Raw genomic sequence first — 16,571 nt, 5'->3', positions numbered from 1 at the left:
TCTCCGGTGCAGCCCCAGTCCTATCCCCTCCTCCCGAAGCAAAAAAAAAAAACCCGAAAAAGTAGCAAGAGAGCGAGGGGAGAGACGGGCAATGCTAGTCCCTTCTCCTCTCCTCCCGAAGCAGGGCGCGAAAAGCAGCCTTGCTCCGGGAGGAGGAGGGGGGGCAGTTTAAAGCGACGAAGCGACTTACTTTTGCAGCCCCCCCCTCCGGACATCGGCGACGACCGCGGCTCCAGCCTCCAGCTGTCAGACACGCATCGCACGTGGGAAAGCGGCCCCTATGCGTGCAATTGGCTGCTCAAGACGTGACGTCACAACGTTTGGCGTCACGGCATGTGATGTCACGTCTTGAGCAGCCAATTGCACGCATAGGGGCCGCTTTCCCACGTGCGATGCGTCTGTCTGACAGCTGGAGGCTGAGGCAGGAGCCGCGGTCGTCGCCGATGTCCGGGGGGGGGGGGGGGGGGGCTGCGGCGCAAGGAGAGGAGGAGAGAAGACGCAACTTACTCCAGCCAGCCCCCACTTCGGCAGCTCCCCTACGGCGGAGACGGCACTGTAAAGCGAGACAGACCGCGGCGCAAGGAGAGGAGGAGAGAGAAGACGCAACTTACTCCAGCCAGCCCTCCTCCGGACAGCGGCTCCTCTGCCTCCCAGCTGCCGGCGAAGATAGACGCCCGAACGGGTAGGCCCCTCGTGCAATTTGACCTCAAGGCGTGACGTCGCATGCCGTGATGCCAACGTCGTGACGTCACGCCTTGAGGTCAAATTGCACGAGGGGCCTACCCGTTCGGGCGTCTATCTTCGCCGGCAGCTGGGAGGCAGAGGAGCCGCTGTCCGGAGGAGGGCTGGCTGGAGTAAGTTGCGTCTTCTCTCTCCTCCTCTCCTTGCGCCGCGGTCTGTCTCGCTTTACACTGCCGTCTCCGCCGAAGGGGGGCCGCATTGGATTTTCTTTTTTGCTTTTTTTTTTGCTTCGGGAGGAGGGAGAGGACTGGGGCTACCCTGGAGACCGGCACCCATGGACGCGGCCAGGGCAGGTGAGCGGGGGCTGGGGGAAAGTTTGCCGCTTACCCTTACTCCTGCCTCTATCGCAGGGGTAGGGGTAGGCGGTAAACTAACAGGTTAAACGCGCGGCAAATCAGCAGGGAAAAAAAGCGATAGTCGGAGCGCGCGTCACAGTATCGGAGGGAATAGCTAATTCGTTCATTAAATAGCTAATTCGTTCATTTACATATCATTTACATGCTGCGTGCGGGAAAGGTTACGGGTCGGTTTCAAGAAGCGCTAAGGACGCGTGAAACTGGAGACTGTATCGCAGTATCGCCTTACGCGTCCCAATTGTGCGCCCACAGCGAGTTAATCTCCAACCGCACCTTACAGTATCGAGCTGTTTGTAGGCAGGTCTCAAGTTAGCTGGATATACCGATCTGGCTAACTTTTAAGATACAATGAATCCAAAAAGAGCCTGAAATCTTCACTGAAATATACAATTAATACTAAAAAAGGAAGAAATCCCAAACCCAAAATTAACGCACTTGTCTTGCAAAAATTACTTTTCTTGCACATGACACTTCATAATTGAATCAGCAAGCCTGACGACATGCCCTCTCAGAAATGGACAGCTCCATCATTTGTGATTTTTTTTTTAATCACTTTTCATTATGTGCATTTAAAACTGCCTCTATTCTTGCCAACCACTGTTAGTGAACATGGTTCATATGCATTTAAAACTGCCTGTGTTTTTGGCAACTATAATTAGTTTTAAGTGTTTAAGATAGCCAGATATATTCAGTGGTGCTGCTCAATATTCCTGTTAAGTTAGCTGGAGAAGTGTACCTTGCTAACTAGCCACTCAGCGGCTATATATTAGCTTCTCAAATTACAACAAAAATGAATAAAAATAAGTGATTCCAAAGAAAGCAGAGTTGTTTACCTGTAACAGGTGTTCTCCAAGGACAGCAGGATGTTAGTCCTCACACATGGATGACATCAGATAGAGCCCAATGTGGAAAACTTATGTCAAAGTTTCTAGAAAATGACTAGGCACACTGAGCATGCCCAGCATGCCCTATACCACGCAAGGTCCCTCTTCAGTCTCATAACACAGAATTACGATAAAATACAATTAAAAAATATGAGAAACTCAATTCTATGGGGTGGCAGGTGGGTTTCTGAGGACACCTGTTACAGGTAAGCAGCTCTGCTTTCTCAGAGGACAAGCAGGATGATAGTCCTCACATATGGGTGAATTCCTAGCTACAGGCAGCTCCCCAACACAAAAGGGGATCAGACACCTAAAAAGGTGCCACCGGGCACAACAATAATGGTGCTATTGGTAAGAGAAGGGGAGACAGCCTAAACCCAAACAGAGGTTAGAGTTGGGTTCTACACCACAAACATGTTCTGGAGGACAATCTGGCCGAACCTACTGTTGCGTCAGCCATCTCTATCCAGACAGTAATGTGATGTGAATTTGTGGAGAAGATTCCACGTCACAGGCTTGCAAACCTCCTCCACAGGAACTGCTCACAAGTGGACCAGTGATGCTGCCATGGCTCTAACAGAATGAGCCTTGACATGACGCAGTCCCGCCTCGGCATGACAGAAGGAGATGCAGTCTAGTAGCCAATTGGATATTATCTGTTTGGCAACAGTAACACCCAACCTATTCCTATCAAAAGAAATAAAAAGTTGGATGGACTGTCTTTGGGATTTCTGTCTGCTCCAAGAAGGGGGGCTAAGGCTCGCTTGCAGTCCAAATCGTGCAGTGCTTGTTCGTCTTTGTGCGAATGGGGCCTGGGAAAGAAAATTGGCAGGACAACTGACTGGTTAAGATGGAAATCCATCAACACTTTAGGCAGGAACTTAGGGTGCATATTCAAGACCACCCTGTCATAATAAAACTTAGTATAAGGCCTGGAGTTCACTGACCCTTTGCACTGAAATGACTGCCACCAAAAATATGACCTTCCAGGTCAGGTACTTCAGGGTCACAGGTGCACAGCAGCTCAAAGGAACTTTCATCAGCTGAGCCTACAGCATGTTGTGGTCCCAAGTCACAGCGGGAAGCCTCGAGGGAGATTTCAATTTAAGCAGGCCCCACATGAAACGTATAACTATGGGCTGTACAGAGACTGGCATACCATCTACACCGTGGTGGTATGCCAAAATTGCACAAAGATGAACTCTGACAAATTGGTTTTTAAGCCAGCCTCCAATAGGTGTAGGAGGTATTTTTTGTGTGGGGCAGGAGAAAGGATTTAAGGCCTTCTGCTCACACCACACATAAAACCTCCTCCACTTCAGACCGTAGGACTTTCTAGTGGAAGATTTTCTGGAAGCCACCAGGATCAGAGACCCATCCTCAAAGATCAAGCAGCTATATTATTAATCTCTCAACATCCAGGCTGTCAGCGACAGGGCTTTGAGGTTGGGATGCCGCAGCCTGCCCTGATCTTGCGTGATGAGATCCTGGGAAGTCCTCAGACTTATCGGTTTCCGGATGGACAACTCATGCAAAAGTGGAAACCAGACCTGTTTCGGCCAATGAGGAGCTATAAGAATCATAGTCCCTCTGTACTCACTAAGCTTCAAGAGTCTTAGCCATCAAGGGAATCGGATAATACACATACAGAAGACCCTTGCCCCAGTTACGGGCAAGGGTGTCAGAGGCTGGTTTGCACTCTGACCTGGATAGGGAGCAGAACCAATGCATCTTCCGACTGCAGGGGGATACGAACAGATCTACGCCTGGGCTTCCCCAGAGGCAGAAAATCCGATTCACTACCCCCTGGTCCGGAGACCACTCGTGGGGTCTAAAGGCCTGACAGCCTGTCTGTTATCATATTCTCTATTCTGACCAGGTACATGGCCTTGAGCACCATCCCATGGGCCAGGGCCCAGGTCCAGATATGGGCTGCTTCCTGACACAGGAGGTACAATCTTGTGCCTCCCCCTTCTTGTTGACGTATCACATGGCTACCTGATTGTTGCTCTGGATCAGGAGAATTTTGTTGGACAGCCAGTCTCTGAAAGCCCATATGGCTTACCTGGATCACCTGAACCTCCAGGAAGTTGATTTAACAAGAATTTTCCCGAGCGGACCACAGTACCTGGGTGCCGAGCCCATCTACATGAGCTCCCCATCCCAGGGTAGATGCATCCGTGGTTAGCACAATTTGAGTAGGGAGATTCCGAAAGAAAATCCCCTGTTTCAGATTGGAGAGTACCCAACCATTAGGACAGAATCCTGGAGAGACGGGTGACTCGGATGAAATCCTGGAGGCTCTGAATGGCTTGGTGCCATTGCAACCTCGGGGTCCATTGGGCTCTGCACATATGTAAGCATGCCAAGGGAGTGACAAGGATGGTTGCAGCCATGTGACCCATTAGCCTCATTATGTGCCAAGCTGATACCTGCTGGCTCTGTTGCACCTCTGCCGAGCGGATCACTAGAGCGACAGTCCTCTGGCACAGCAGAAATTCCTGGATTGAGCCATGTCTCTAGCAGGGCTCCAATGAAGTCCAACTGAGGTGACAGACTGAGATGGGACTTTGTTGAGAACGAACCCTAGTGACTCCAACACCCAGATGGTCAAGCGCATGGACGGGATGGCCCCTACCTAAGATGTGCTCTTGACCAGCCAAATCATCCAGATATGTGAAAACGTACTCCCAGTCTGCAGAGGTGCGCCACCACCGTGGACAGGCATTTTTGTGAAGACTTATGGGGTGGACGCAAGCCCAAACGGCAACACCTAGTACTGGATGTGCTGTTTCCCCACCACAAATCGGCGATACTTCCTGAGACTGGGGAAGATCTCGATATGGGTATATGCATCTTTTAGGTTGAGGGAGCATAGCCAGTTCCTTTTTTGCAAAACGGGGATCAAGGTTCCCAGGGAAATCTTGAATTTTTATTTTTTTTTTTTAGAAACTTTAAGGTTCTCAGATCTAGGATGGGAAGGAGTCTTCCTGTTTTCTTTGGAATCAGGAAGTACCTGGAGTAGAATCCCCGCCCTCTTTGCCCTGGTGGTATGGGCTCGACTGCTCTGGCTATTAAGAGGAAGAAGAGTTCCATTTGAAGTACCTCCTGATGTGCTACTGGCCCCCAAACAGGGCATGAAGGGCAATTTGGCAAGACACCCAACAGGTTTAATTGGTATCCCTGGCGGACAATCGACCAAATCCACTGGGCCACTAGCTCGCAAAGTACCACAGCCTGTCCCCGACCGAAGAGTCTATCATCCCAGGCACAAGCAACTGGCTTATGTTCCCAACAGCCCAGTCAAAACCCCATCCCTGGAGTTGGCGGAGGAGCTGGTTGGGGCTTGGGAGCTCTCTGCTGCCTGGAACTGCTATGGGAGCTCTGATGGTGTGTACGGGATCGAGGTGGCGGAGGACAGTACTTCCTTTGGCAAAAAAACCACTTCCTTGGCCTTGCCTCAATGGCCTCCTGGAGGAGGACGGGTCCGGAGTGTTAAGACTTATTGGAGGGTTTCATGATGGTCCCAGAGTTAGGCCATAGCATTCTTCACTCTATATTCGAAGAGATTCTCTCCAGTGCATGGCACATCAGAGAGACATTCTTGTACCTGTGGTATGAGATCCAAGGCCTGCAGCCATGCCAGTCTGTGGGTGCTGATTTCCGCTACAGAGACCCTCAATGCCACTTCGAAAACATCCTAGGGTCACATAAGAAAATAAGAAGTTTCCATGCTTGTTCAGACCAAGGGTCCATCAAGCCCAGCATCCTATTTCCAACAGAGGCCAAACCGGCCACAAGAACCTGGCAATTACCCAAACACCAAGAAGATCCCATGCTACTGATGCTATTAAAAGCAGTGGCTATTTCCTAAGTCTACTTGATTAATAGCAAATGAGTAATAAGACTAATAATTTAGAAAGATTTTAATACAAAAAAGGAAATCCAATGTGGTATGATATTGATAAGTTATAAAATAAATCAAAAGTGGACTTAAGGGGAACACAGTTGGTGGTAATTTCCAAGCTGTACTCATGAAGGTCCTACAAACAAACAAACAAAAAAAAAAGGTAAAAAATGTGAAAAGGAAAAGAAAAGTTAACTGGGAAATAGTGTGTTTTGGAATAAAACAGAGTACCATAACACCTCTATCACTTCACTGTGCGACCTCATCTCTAGTAATGTGTGCAGCTCTGGTCACCACATCTCAAAAAAACAATATAGCAGGATTAGAAAAGATAAAGACAACCAAAATGAAAAAGGGGATTGAATGATACTCCTATGAGGAAAGGTTAAAGAGGTTAGGATGCTTCAGTTTGGAGAATAGACAGCTGAGGGGAGATATAATAGAGGTCTATAAAGTAATGAGTGGAGTGGAATGAGAAAACGTTAATCAGTTGTTTACTCTTTTAAAGTACAAAGACCAGGGAATACAATGAAGTTACTAGGTGATACATTTAAAAATAAGATTTTTTTTTTTACACTCATTGCATAATTAAGCTTTGGAATTAGTTGCCAGAGAATGTGGTGAAAACTTAGTGTAGCTGCATTTAAAAAAAAGGTTTGGACAAATTCCTAGAGGAAAAGTCCATACATCATTAAGATGAAGTTGCAGAAATCCATTTCTTATACCTGGGATAAGTAGCATGGAATCCTGCCAAGTACTTGTGACCTGGATTGGCCACTGTTGGAAACAGGATGTTAGGCTTGATGGACCTTTAGTCTGACCCAGTATGTCAAATCTTAAGCACATAATATAGCCTAGTGATTGGGCAATTGCAGTGTTAGGAAAATAAAACACTAATGCTTGTTTTTGCTGTGAGACAGTTTATCCTCCGTTGCCTCAGGTACAAAATTAGATTATAAGCCCTCTAGGGATAGGGAAATACCATCAATACTGAATGTAAGCCGCTTTGAAGTGCCAAAAAGAAGAATATATTAAAAAAGCAGTAAGGTACAGTATACATTTTATTTTACTTAATATTTTTAAAGTTTTTAATATTGTGATGGTTGTTATATATCTTGAGAGACTAGCTGGAGGAACTACTAGGGGGATCCGGTTTAGAGAGTCTGGAAGAAATCTCCAGAGCAAAGGAAAAGCCAGGAGAAGAAAAACTTCAACTCCCAGGAAGCTTAGGGGCTCTGGAGGGGAAGTTTGAGAGCTGGAGGGTGGAAACTTCCAGCCCTTAATGATTCAGATGAGTCATTAGCCATGGAGGGAGCCCACATGCATTCAGTTAAGGAGGATTTGCTAGAAGGGGGAAGGGCAGCCAGGACCAGAGGAAAGTGCTAAGCAGATAGAGGACCAGCGGTGGCGACTACCCCCAAAAGGTACTGTGGAATCTGGAAACTAGGGCTTTTATGAAACAGCTGTGGGTGGATGTAGCTGTAACTGGAAAGTGAGAGCTACAATTCCAGCTGCAGGCTATGGAGGTTAGTGGCAGTGGAGCTTAGTTCCTGAAAACCAAGCCCACGGAGTATACTTTTGGGAAAAGGCAACTGCATTCTTAATAAAGGAAGGTCTGCTCTGCCATATGAAGAGGTTATTCCAGAGGTGAAGAGAGACAAGGATTGAATGAGGAAAGGGTAACTGATTTAGAGATGTGATGTTAAAAGATAAATATGAAATTCTCAGAGAAAGGAGGGAGGAGAGAGGAAGGAAGACAGGAGGGATTTGAGAAAAAAGTGAAAAGGGGAGACAGCACATGTATGAAAAATGGGAAACTGGCATGGATATTGTCCCTGGGAGTAGAGGAGGGTCTTGGAGATAGTTAATGAATAGTAGGGAAAGCAAAATTGCTTATCTGTAACAGGTGTTCTCAGAAGACAGCAGGATGGGTGACACATGGGTGACATCAGATGGAGCCCAGCATGGAAATCTTATGTCAAAGTTTCTAGAACTTTTACAAAGCTTCTCTGAGCATGCCCCATCATGTATTATACCACACATCCATGTGGGGTCCCCTCAGTCTTATAAAATAGAATTGAGAAATGAAAAATGAAAAAAAGAACCCACGAAGTGGAAACCAACTCCGTACAATGGCAGGCAGGTTTTGTGAGGACTGCCATCCTGCTGTCCTCTGAGAACACCTGTTACAGGTAAGCAATTTTGCTTTCTCAGAGGACAAGCAGGATGGCAGTCCTCACATGGGATAATCACTAGCTACAGGTTGCCATCCCAACATAAAAGAGGACCAACAAAAGAGCAAAATAAGTGTCAGGCGGCATAACTACAACTAGTTTTGTTGGTAATGGGGGGGGGGGGGGGGGGGGGGAAGAGGCAGCCTGAAAAGAAAGAATGGGCTCTAGGCAGGAAAAGAGTTTTTGTTCTACACCTCAAATAAGTTTCAAAGGACAGACTGGCCAAACCAACTGTTGCGTTGGCCATCACTATCCAAACAGTAATGCAATGTAAGTGGATGGAACTATGTCGCAGCCCTGCAGATCTCCACCATGGGACCTGCTTGCAAGTGGGCCATCATCGCTGCCATAGGTCTGACAGAGTGAGCCTTGACATGGGCATAACAGAAGGAGATGCAGTCTACTAGCTAAATGGAAAGTATCTGCTTGGCAACAGCGATCTCAAACCTGTTCTGATCAAAAAGAAACAAAAAGGTAGGGTGGATTATCTATGGGCTTCTGTCCACTCCCGATATAAAGCTAAGGCTCTTTTGCAGTCCAGACTGTAAAGGGCTTGTTTGCCTTAGTATAAATGGGGCCTGGGAAAAAATGTTGGCAAGACAATGGACTGGTTAAAATAGAAATCTGATACCATCTTAGGAAGGAATTTATGAGTACATGCACAAGACTACCATATCATGAAAAACTTGTGTAGGGTGGATAAGTCACTAAGGCCTGTGGCTCACTGACTCTGAACTGAAGTGACCACTACCAAAAATATGACCTTCCAGGTCAGATCTTTAAGGTCACAGGAGAGCAGAGGCTCAAAGGGAGTTTTCATCAGGTGAGCTAAAAGCATGTTGAGGTCCCAGGACACAGCAGGAGGCCTTAGGGGAAACTGAACTAGACCCCACATGAATCATACAACTATAGGTTGTACAGAGATGGGCTTACCTTCTACACCATGAGATATGTGCCAATCATACATAGGTGAACTCTTAATGGAGTTATTCCTCTGACCAGTCTCCAAAAGGTGTAGAAAGCAGTCAAGTAGTTTTTGTGTAGAGCAAGAGAAAGGATCTAAGGCCTTCTGCTCACACCACACTGAAAACCTCCTCCACTTAAGTGCATGGGATTTTCTAGAAACCACCAGGACCAGAGAGATCTGAGAGATTGAGCGGTTGTAGGACCACACTCAAAATCCAGGCTGTGAGTGACAGGGCCTGGAGGCCGGGATGCCTGATTGACATCTCCCAAAGGGCCCATAACCATATCTGGACTGCTTCCCAACACAGGAGGTACGAGCCTGTACCCCCCCCCCCCTTTGACATTGCCACCTGGTTGTCAGTTTGTCTCAACACAATTTTGCTGGACAAAATATCACTGAAAGCCCACAGAGCATACCAGATCGCCTGGAGTGCCAAGAAGTTGATCTGGCACATCTGTTCCTGGCAAACCAAAGACCGTGGGTGCTGAGCCCATCTACATGAGCTCCTCAGCCCAGGATGGATGCATCTGTTGTGAGGACAATTTTTACCCCAGAACTGGGACCCCCCCCCCCCCCGCTCCAGATTGCAAACTATCTACCACCAGGACAGAGTCCCGGAGAGACTGGGTGACTCGGATGCAGACCCAAAGCTCCTGAGTGGCCTGGAGCCACTAGGACTGTAGCGTCCAATGGGCTTCTCTGCATATGTAACCTTGCCCAGGGAGCGATGTGTACTGTTGCAGCCATGTGGCCCAACAGCAACATGTGACATGCTGAGATCTGCTGTCTCTCTGATTTCATCAAGTTGATGGCCATTTGTCATGGCAAAAAGGTCTTGGCCTGAGCCATGTCTAGCAGGACTCCTAGTGAAAACCAATTGCAGGGACAGGCTGAGATGAGACTTGGGGTAGTTGATGACTGACCTAGTGACTCCAACACCCAAATGGTCAAACATGGCCTCTTCGGCCCCTGCCTGAAAGGTGCTCTTGACTAGTCAATCGTCCAGGTAAGGAAAAATATAGACTCCCAGTCTGTGAAGGTGCACTGCCACCATGGCCAGGTATGTCAAAACATACATGGGACCAATGCTAGCCCAAATTGCAGAACATGGTACTGAAGGGCTGCTTTCTCACCATGAATTTGAGATGCACTCACAGAAATCTTCCAAGGTCACAGGAAGTTATGTGTCCTTCAGATCAAGAGAGCATAGCCAGTCCCCTTTTTTCATCAAGGGGGATCACAGTGCCCAGGAAACCATTCTGAACATCTCCCGTTTGAGAAACATATTCAGGGCCCTTAGGTCTAGGATGGGATGGAGTCCTCCTGTTTACTTTGGAATCAGGAAGTACCGGGAGTAGGATCCCTGCCTTCTTTGCCCTGGTAGGCTCGACCGCTCTGGCAATTAAGAGGGAGAGCAGCTCTGTGAGGAGAACTTCCTGATATGCTACCGGCCCCCATAAGGGTCCAGGGGGCAACTTGGCAGGGTACTTAATTTGTCCCCTCCATGAATGATGGACAAAACCCACTGGTCAGAGGCAGCCTCCCCCTGGTACAGCAGATTCGGCTATGCTCCCTGCAATACAGTCAAAATCCTATCCCGGGAGTTGACTGGAATGCCAGCTGGGACAGCTGCAAGGGGCCTGCTGCTGATGGTGGTCGGGGAGGTGGAGAATAGTGTCTCCATGGGAGGAAGAAAGACTTCTTCTGGCCAGAGGTGGGTGTCGGAAGAGAGTTGAAGTGTCACACAGTGCTCCCGCATCTGAGCAACCGTGACCTTTACTATCTCTCCAGTGTAGTCACTCCTGCACTTCCTGATAGAGATCAGATGCCCTCAGCTAGACGAGTCTGCAGGCACTAATCACGGCACCAGAGACCCTCAATGCAGTCTCAAAAACCTCATTTTGACTGGACCCAGCATTTTCCGCACTCCAGGCCGTTATGCACCAGTGACTGAAGAGTGTCCTGCTGCTGTTGAGACAATTGCTCAGCCACCTCCTGCATTGTTTCCAGATATCCCGCATATATGTAGAACTAGTAGGCTGCTATGCTGGCAATAAGCAAGGCACCCTGAAAAACTTTGCTCCCAAGAACATCCATGACCCTCTGATTCTTCACTAGGGTCATCGAGTAACAGGTCCACGTGCACTTGGCTTTTTGAGAGTGGATTAGACTATCACAGATTAGTGTGGTAGCTGATGCTTGTCAAATCAGAGAGCTTCTGGACTAGATACAACACATCTGCTATCCTATTCATGGGAGAAACAGAGGGAGTCTTCTCAGATGTCATCAGCAACTCCACAGGGATCTCATGCACTGAGACTACCACAATTTCATTGGGAGGCTCCATGTACTGGAGAATATCCATCATCCTGTGCCAGCTTTCCACCTCAGTCTAACTGAAATGGGATGGCTTACGCAACTACCCTGACAAATTCTGCGAAGGAGAGATTTTCTGGAGGAAACTTCTCTTTATATGCAGGAGACAGGTCTGAGGGGAGACCATCTGAAGTATCTTCAGAGACATCGCAGTCATCATTCCCCCCAGGGGAATGCCAAGACAGACTGGGATCTAGGAGTTGTAGCCACATCCTTTTTGGAACCAAGAGGAAGATTTATGGAGGTCATCAGAGCCAGTGGAGACCACTGTGTACCCCGGCTATTGATGAAGGCTTGACGCTCCTCACTACGGGGATGCTTTGGGTGCATCACAGCTGAAGCTTTGCATCCCCATGCCCGGTACCATGCATTGATTGAGACTGATTCCAATGCTTCCTCGGCTTCCCTGGTGCCAAGTCCTAAGGTGATAAACCTGATGTCTTCGACCAGGGGAGATAGATGGCCTGTCTCTGGCATCCCTGCCAGTCACTGACTGAATCGATGATACTGATGTCAATGACTTGGTGTCCATCAGTGCAGCTTTGTGGCTCCTTTATCGATTATGCTTGAAGGTGTCCATGGAGTTCTGTGGCTTTGAGAGCGTCTATGAGTCCCCCTTGGCGGCAACGGCACCCATGGTGCTCGATGGCTTAGTTGACAGTCAACAGTGCTCATGGTGCTCAATGGCAGCCGAGCCGATGGCATTCATGGCACTCAAAGGCCTCCATGATGCTCTGACACAGACTTGCACAGTCAACCAATCTTGGGCATGACATCTATGGTGTAGCAGCAAAGCTGATGCCCCAAGCTTATGCTCACCCTTTCTTTCAAGGAGACTGCATTATCAGAGCAAGGTGACAAGCAAGAGGGGAGGCTACCTCATCTAGGGTACCAGAGGTGTACATGGAGCCTACTTCCCAGGAGTGTGGGGAGGATGAGCTATCATCCCTACAGGAACAATTTGGTCCTCGATTCATTTACTGTCTGAGCCTCTGGCAACACCCTGCTGTTGGACAGAACTTCATGGAACTCCTGGCCTGGATAGGTAATCAAGCAAGTCTCCAGGCTCAGAGGCCTACATGGACCACACACGGACTGCAAACTGCCAGTCTCACAAGGTACCTGACAAAGGCAAAAAAGACAAATTAAAGGAGAGGACCACACATAAGCTGCATGTGAAGCACTATTTAATAAGGAGAATAAAACTGCTGGGCTGCACAGTGCACTAGGACTGCCTTGCGGCTGGCAGTTAAAAAGGCTTCAAAAAGAGAAAAGGAGGAAGAATACAGTAAGGAAAGGAAGGAAATAAGAAAACAGAAGGCTCTGTTAGAAAAAATAGCTGCTGCAGCTCCAGAATTGTCACACCAGTGCTGTGAGGGAGAGATCAAACTGATATTGCGACCACATGGCTCCACATCAAAAGACTGACTGAAGGGCTCTGCCTAGTGGGTAGGAGGATGACTACAACTGCGCATGCTCAGTAGTACATGTTGAAAGCTCTAGAATCTTTGAGATGAAAGTTCCATGACAGACTCCAACGGATGTCACCCATGTGTGAGGGCTGACATCCTATTTGTCCTCCTCAGAGAACTCTGCTATAATAAGATAGTTTATTAATTTATTAAAGTTGGTTTATGAAGTTATTTTTGTTAAAAATGTTGAAGTGCTCACTCCTATGGTGGCAGGTATTCATACAATAAGGAACAAAGTAGTCTATACAAATAGGGTTAAGACATGCCAGCATGGGGCTAACAAGAAGTCAGAATTAGTATGGTGATTAATAAAGGTCTTTTATGCACTACATTAGATGTCACTGGACAATTCCCCAGAAAGAAGTAAAAAAAATTGAGTGTTTATACAAGAAGCTATCAAAAAATAAGAAAGTGAGATTACACTAAGAATCAAATTCTCCTTTCTGGTCTTAACTAAATTAAAAAAAAAAAAAACCCAAAAAAAAAACAAACAACCTGTGGGGTTTGGGTTTTAATTACAAGACATATATCCTGCCAGATGACAGTAAAAGTTATACACCAGAAAAAGTATGCAGATGAAATCAGTATTTTTGTTCCTGCAACCTTGCAGGAAAAGCTAGCAGTGTTCTCTCCCTCTCCTGACTCCCAATCACACCTTTTGAACCAGCCAGCTCCATGTGACTGACTGCAGGCTCCAGTGCCATTATCTACTCTTCTGCACAACAGTGCCCCTCCAGTGCTAGCTCTCCCCAGCTCATGTGGCCAACCACTGGCTCTAGTGCTCCAGCTGCTGGCACTAATTTTGCTCCACCAACACCCTCTAGTGCCAGTTTCTGAAATCATGCAGGTGCCTGCATCCCAGTGATTGCTCCAAACCACTGGATGCCTTCACTGGCTCTGCTAGCACAGCACCTCCAAGTGCTATGGCCTGGAGTACTGCAACAAAGGGTATCGGACAGACAGAAACAATCAGGATATAAGGTGATTTCTTGCAGAAATATCTAAAAAGGGATGGAGAGAGAAAATATCTTTAGTTAAAATAGGGCTTCCCAAATATTTAGCCAGTTCGACCCCATTCTAGCACTTGAAAACTTGCATGACCCCAGAGGATGACCAAAAGAAGTTTGCATGGGTATGGTTCTCACCATTCCCACACTCCAGTTGATTCCCTCTCTCAACCTCCACCCTGCCAGAGCATCTTCTCTTACCCTCCTCCCCTTCAATGTACCCCACTCTCTCAACCTCCAACTCACCTCCCCTCTCACTTTCTCCAGCCCTTTTTACATGCACCAACTGATCCTCTGTTATCCCATCCCCTCTCTCTCCTCCCAGCTTATCCTCCTCTCCAAACCTTCTCAAATCCCCCCAAGCTGATCCCCTCTCACAACCAACTCCTCTTACATCCCTCAATTGATTTGTCATTCTTCTCTCTCACCCTCCACAGCCAATCCCTCTCCAAGTTATCCAACCCTCAAACCCCTCCTGCCTCATCTCTTCCTTCAAATAGCCTCTTCTCCAAACATCTCCTTGCCAGGGTCAGTGGCAACATTTTCCTTTAGATACTGGGCAGAAGGTGAATGCCAATGGATGAGACGAGTGCAGGCTGATGAAAGGGGCAACATTTTTCTCTTGGATAAGTTTAGTGGTGGGTGAGAAGAAAGGAGCAGTGGAAATATCCAGTGGCCCATGGACAACTCATCCTCCCTTGCCCTCATGACTGGTGATATGCGAGGAGCAGCAGTATTAAAGTCAGCATGGGGCCTGAGGGATAGTTCAAACTTACAGGTTGTGCAATAGCGTTTAACCCTTCTCATGCAGGGTTCTCTCATGCACAGGAGGAGCCACTGCAGGGCTTGTGAGAACATGCTGCCTCACAGGCCCTATGCTGATTTCCACTACGATGCTGCTCAAGAGTGCTGCCATATGAGGCACTTGTGACCCCAGGTGAAGATTTAGTGACCCCCTTCTGGGGTCCTGACCTACAGTTTGGGAAGCCCTGAATTAAAGGTCACTTAGTGGGTAAGATTACCTTATGTTCACTTTTTGGCCCTTATTTTAGGCAATTTTAGTGCTTGCAAGAAATTGTTTAATCAAACCTAGAGCTTTTGCTGAAGGTATCACAGTAGGAGATTTTAATTTGGTATACGAGTTTATATTGAACAAATCTGAGAAGCAGAAACGAGAAGTTACAGGACAAAAAATAATTTACAACAGTTGATGAAGGCAATGGGATTAATGGATGTCTGAAGACGTTTAAACAGAGGAACAAGAAATTACACTTAGTGGCACAAAATTCATATTCAAGAATTGAGCTTAATTTATATAGAGTAAGGCTGACTCCTTATTTGGAAATAAGAGTGATTCCATCACCTGATTTGAACATTCTTCTGTTATAAAACATTTTAAAGACTAGCTGGGTGTAGAAGCTCTGCCTGGATAGTCATTAAGGGACAGTCTATTAATAGAACAACTAGTGGAGAATAGCCTTGAAAAAACAGATTTTTTTTTTTTATTATTATTAAATACTACTGAGAATCTCTTTTCAGCAATTGTATGGGATGCAGCAAAAGAAATGATCATAGGTCAGCTCATATCTATGGCAACTATTAAGGAAAAGAGGGAATATAAATTTCACAAACATAGACGAGATCTCATGATATTAGAAAATGTGCAGAGATTTTAAAAATGTTACGTAAAAGGAGAGCTAAACAATATTATAGCATTGAAAGTGGAAAATAGTTTGAGAAACGCAGAACAGCTCTTTATGACAAAGGAGACAAAGCAGATAAACTGTTGCCAAATAAGCTGAGAAAGCAGCAGGATAGCAATGGAATATTTTAGATTAAATTAATCAAGCAAGAATATTAACCACATCTAAATTAAGGATATGCTGTTAACAGAAACCAGAACCACAAAAATCAAATTTTGGATTGATATGATACCCTGTATGATTTGGTTATCTGAAATATGTATAACACAGAGAAACACACTGATTTTATTAATTTATGGAAAATCTTAAAACATTTTGTTGCTGAAAACTCAGAATACAGATAAGAGACCACACCTAATAATGAATGCATGTAAAGTCTATACTCTAAAATCTATAAAAAATGCTCTGTATATCAAGAATAAGCCAGGCTACCTCACAAGAAATTTAACATGATTTTTTCTATTTTGTTTGCTAACATAACTGAAACAAGAAATAATTGGATTCATCCATTATAAGAATAGATTTACTTTGTTTATACATGGTAGTTAATGTTTTATAATTTTAGTTAGGTTTTGTTTTGATTTATATGTTTTGGTTTTAATTATGTATTTCTATTGTAAATCTGTCGATTGAGAAATGGGCAATATGTAAATTGGAAAAACAAAAAGCTTCTCTCTTATTTATTTAGAAACTTTTATATACCAGTATTAGTGGGGACATCATACCGGTTTACATTTGAACAATAGAGGATTGAAATTACATATTAACAGGGAGAGAGAACTGGGAGGGGGGATAACAAGGCGCAGAGTGGAAAGACAGTGTATAAACACTTTATAAACTCTTTATAAACACTATTCACTTGTAACATATGTGATTTGTAAATAAAAGAATTGAACACTTAAAAATTTATACATTTTCCCTAAG

The 16,571-nt window shown here is 46.0% G+C and overlaps 1 protein-coding gene across 8 annotated transcripts in view; it reads right to left on the bottom strand.

Moving 5' to 3' along the window:
* The window catches only part of STK31 (serine/threonine kinase 31), a 482,717-nt gene that overhangs the window by 93,629 nt on the left and 372,517 nt on the right, over window positions 1–16,571 (bottom strand). The gene's annotated exons all lie outside the window — the stretch shown is intronic.

This window comes from Rhinatrema bivittatum, chromosome 2 (genome assembly GCF_901001135.1).
Source record: "Rhinatrema bivittatum chromosome 2, aRhiBiv1.1, whole genome shotgun sequence".
Classification (NCBI taxonomy): Eukaryota; Metazoa; Chordata; class Amphibia; order Gymnophiona; family Rhinatrematidae; genus Rhinatrema; species Rhinatrema bivittatum.
This window is presented reverse-complemented; position numbering and strand designations above follow the sequence as displayed.